Source organism: Callospermophilus lateralis, chromosome 2 (assembly GCF_048772815.1).
Source record: "Callospermophilus lateralis isolate mCalLat2 chromosome 2, mCalLat2.hap1, whole genome shotgun sequence".
Taxonomy (NCBI): domain Eukaryota; kingdom Metazoa; phylum Chordata; class Mammalia; order Rodentia; family Sciuridae; genus Callospermophilus; species Callospermophilus lateralis.
The window spans coordinates 200,673,532-200,677,764 of record NC_135306.1 but is presented as its reverse complement, the minus strand read 5'-3'; positions in this window follow the sequence as shown (position 1 = coordinate 200,677,764).

Genomic DNA, 4,233 nt, shown 5'->3' with positions numbered 1-4,233 from the left:
CCGGACGGAAACCCAAAGAAGAGGGCAGAGAGGAAGCGGTTGGAAGTCTCCACTTGAGTATTTTTTCGTTCCTGATCAAGGTCAATTGAAGGGCGGAGATATGTGGGATAAGGCAGACCCCCGTTTCCCTCAACCCCGGTGAAGAATGTGGCTCCCCTGAGCCTGGGGACGGCACCTGCTCACCGTGTGTCCACGGCGTGGGCGGGCAGGTGGTGGGGGGCGTGGAACGGTTGAATGAAGGAGAGGAAGGGAGGCCAGGCTTCTCAGACTGGCTTTGTCCTGTAACTTAGGAAATCCCCCACCCATGTGTCGGGCCACCTGTCCTCCGCCTTCCCCGGCCTCTGCCTTCCCCGGCCTCCGCCTTCCCCGGCCTCTGCCTTCCCCGGCCTCTGCCCCGGCCCCCCATCTCTGGTGGTAGCAGGGCCCAGCCCACCCCCAGGGCTTGGCAATGATCCAGGACACTGAGAATGCAGAGCTTTGTCACTTGACCTGGCACTTCAAGGTGCCGGTGGCACTCACGGGTCCTTAGCTTTAGCAGTTCCTGGCGTGGGCATGAGACGGTGCAGGAACCCGGGTCTCTGCCCGTCCTTAGAAATTATTGCCTAGAGGGAAGGGGTGGGGGAGGTTAAGTGCATAAAAATGTGAATGTTCATGGAGGGAGATGTGGGGGACGTCAATAACATACAAGGGGACACCTGCCTGACCTTCAGGATACAAGAGGGACTTTCTAGAGGAAGCAGAATCTGAGTCATTTAATGGACAAATAGTGATAGAAAACTGGAAACAACAGTGGCTTACTCAAAGGCTTATTTCCCTCTCATGTGAAAGTCCAGAGGAAGGAATCCAGCAGTGTCATGGTGCTCTGTGGTGTCAGGGTCCAGGGGTCTACTATTTTCTTCGTGCTGCTGGGTGTGGTCCCTATTTCCATAGTTGCCTCATGGTTCAAGATGACCCCTTTAGCTCCAGCCATCACGTTCCACCTTCCAGCATGGTATGAGTGAGTGAAAGTGTCGTTGAACATAAATGCCAGCTAATCCATCTGTAGTGCTTTCTAATTTTCTCCCCCTCAAAACTGATATGCATAGCTCAGAAGGGACTGTGCAAAAACAAGGTCGTTGGCCCTGGCTCTCCTGATCTAAGTGAAATAGTTCAACTTGGTTTTCTGGCACCGACTGCCAATGCTAGTTTTACATTAGGCTCAAAGTAAAATGCTTTTGCAAAACCAACCACAAGGTAACCCAAGGAACTGCCAGGCCCTGGGGGCAGCAGCTGAGTTGGCTCCTTCGCTGCTCCCTTCTAGAATAGGCTGTGCTCTGAGGGGTGGCCACTGATTAGAGAGGGTGGCCATTTGGTGCAAGGGGCATGAGTCCATAGGCTGTCTGGTGGCCTATGGTCTGCCCTGTGGCCCCTTCCTCTCTCTGCTTCCTGATGCCACGAGGTGAACAGGACCCCTCCACCATGATGTTCTGCCTCACCTCGGGCCCAGTGCTGAGGACCCAGCTGACAGGGACTGAAACTCGGAAACCATGAGCCCAAATACACTTTCCCCCTCTGAGTTGTCCTTGTCAGGATTTCAGTCACAGTGACGCAAAGCCGGCTATCACAGAAATTGGTAGCAGAAGTGGGGTCGTTGCTGTAACTAACCAGACCACGGGATTCAAAAGCCTCTGGAGCTAGTTTGCAGGAGGCGTTTGGAAAAGTGTGGTGGATGCCGGCTGGAAAAGGGTTTGAATGTCGTAACGGGAGCGAGGTGGGTGATCCAGGTGGGAGCCCCGCAGATCAGAAAGGAGACACTAACGTCCTGAGGTTTCAGAGGGGAATGAGGACTCTGTTAGGAACTGGACTAGAGGCCATCCATGTTACATTTGGGCAAAGAACTTCTCTACTCTTTGCCCATGTCCTGGGATTTTATGTGAAACTGAATTTAAAGATGATGGATTAATTAATCTGGTTGAGGCAATTTCAAGGCAGCACACAGTATTTAGGTAGTGACTTGGATTTTGCTGGTAGATTTTATCTGGGTGTAATGTGAAGAATTGAGAACAGAAAGCAGAGCTAAAGAATTTTTAAAACCCGTGGCATGACTGAAAGAAAAATGTGTGTAAACCTGGGGCCAAGGAAGCTGTGATTGCTAAAGAGGTTATAGACACTAAAGAGACGCTGAGTACTTTGCACAAGAGGGAAAAAGCCTTGCAGGCATCTCAGGAATTTGCAGGACCACATGTATTGCAGGATCAAGGGTGTAGAAGGGAAAACTCCTTTGAGACCTGATCACAGGAGGCACCTTGCTCACACAGGGTGGGCTAGGAAGTAACTGTGCTCAGCTTCCCGGAGGCCACTACAACCATGATCAGGATGCTAGAATTAAGGAGTCATGGAGGCTTCCACTGAGATTTCCAAGGAAGGCCCCGGAAGCCAGGCAAAGTGAAGCAGGGTCAGAATCCCTGTGGGCTGCCTGGAGAGGGTGATGCAGGAAGCTCTGAAGGTGAGCTGAAGCTGGCATGGAGACCCCAGGAATTAAGAGAGGCCAGTAACATGGATTGTCTACCAAGAAAGGCAGCTGGCTGCGGACAGACCCAGGCTAAAGGAGCCCACGTGCATTGCTACCCGCCAAGGGGGAGGGACTCTCCTTTGGAGAGCACATCTTGCTGTCATCCGTGCTAGATGCTGTATGGATACAGGACCTGCTTGCCTGGCTGGGTTTTGGTTTTGTTTTGGTCCCATCCCTTCTTTCCATGCCCCCACTCCTCCCTTGTGGAATGGAAATGTTGACTCTGTGCCACTGTATGTTGGACATGTGTAACTTGCTTTTGATATTTGGGCTTGAACTTTTGGACAATGCTGAAATTGTTAAGACTACGGGACTTTTAGAGGTGAGCTAACTGCATTTTGCATTGTGAGATGGACATGAGCTTTTAGGGCTAGGGGCTGAATGTTCTGGTTTGGATATGAGGTGTCCCATAAAAGCTCCTGTGTTAATGCAGGGATATTCTAAGGTGCAGTGATCATCAGAGCTGTAACCTTATCAGTCCACCTTAGTGGACTGAATGCAAGGTAACTCTAGGCAGGGGGACATGGCTGGAGAAGGTGGGTCAGTGGAGCATGACCTGGAAGGGTTCATCTTCCCGAAGCCCCTTCTCTCTCTCTTTCTCTCTCCACTTTCTGGCTGCCATGAGCTGAGTGGCACTTCTCTGTCCCACCCTTCCGCCTTGATGTTTTGCCTTACTTGGGTCCAGAGCAATGGACCCGGCCCATCATGGACTAAACTTCTGGAACTTGGAGTCCGAATAAACTTTCCCTCCCTTAAGTTGTTCTTGTCAGGTATTTGGCACACAGTGTCACAAAGTTGAATCACACTAGGGGCAAGATGATTATCTTAGCCAATCAGATTCATTTACTGTAGAATTTGAAAAAAACACTTTTGAGGGAATTTACTGAAAGGGTGCTGACATAAAAAAGAAAGAACGCTGTCAAGTGGAGAAGGATAAGACCTGGAGTGATTTGGCGCTGGGTGCTACCATCGCCCCTGGATCCCATTTCCCACAAGCTGGTTGGAGCTGGTTTCTGGGTAAGCAAGAATGGTCTCAACCAACTTCTGACTAGGTTTGGAATTTTAGGAGTATGGTGCCCTTGGGCTAAGCTCACAGCTGCTGAAAGGCAAAAGGAATGGCATTCGCCTGCAGGCCTGGTTGATACAAGCTGCACCGAGCAGATAGCAGTAGCCTCAGAGACCTGCTGTGTCACCATGGGTCTTGTCACTGCTAGACAAATGAGGATGCATAAAAGGCCCGCTGCGGTTTAAGAAGCACTAACCGCACATAAGGGAATCGAAGTGCAATCTAGGGGCTTGGAAAAGGGGTTACTTTGGGGAAAACGGAAGCTGTTCCGAGGAGTCCTTTGTCAGGGGACACTTGGATCCATGGCCAGTCCTATGGCCAACTTATGGAAAGGACTGCGGGGGCCCCGGGGAGTCCGCGGACTGAGCCTAACCCACCCAAGGCCTTCCCTCGGTGCTGGGATTCCGCTGGTTCCCCCTCGGCGGCTCCTCCTGGGCGCCCTGAGCAGACCTCCAAGAGTCCGGAACGGACACCCAGGGCCGCGGGAGAAGCCGCGGGCGCCCGCGCAGGCGCACTGGCTCCCGGAGCCCGTGGGCGGGGCCAGGCGAGGGGCGGGGCCAGGCGAGGGGCGGGGCCAGGGGCCGGCGGGGCGGGGTCCGGTGGGCGTCCCGCGAGC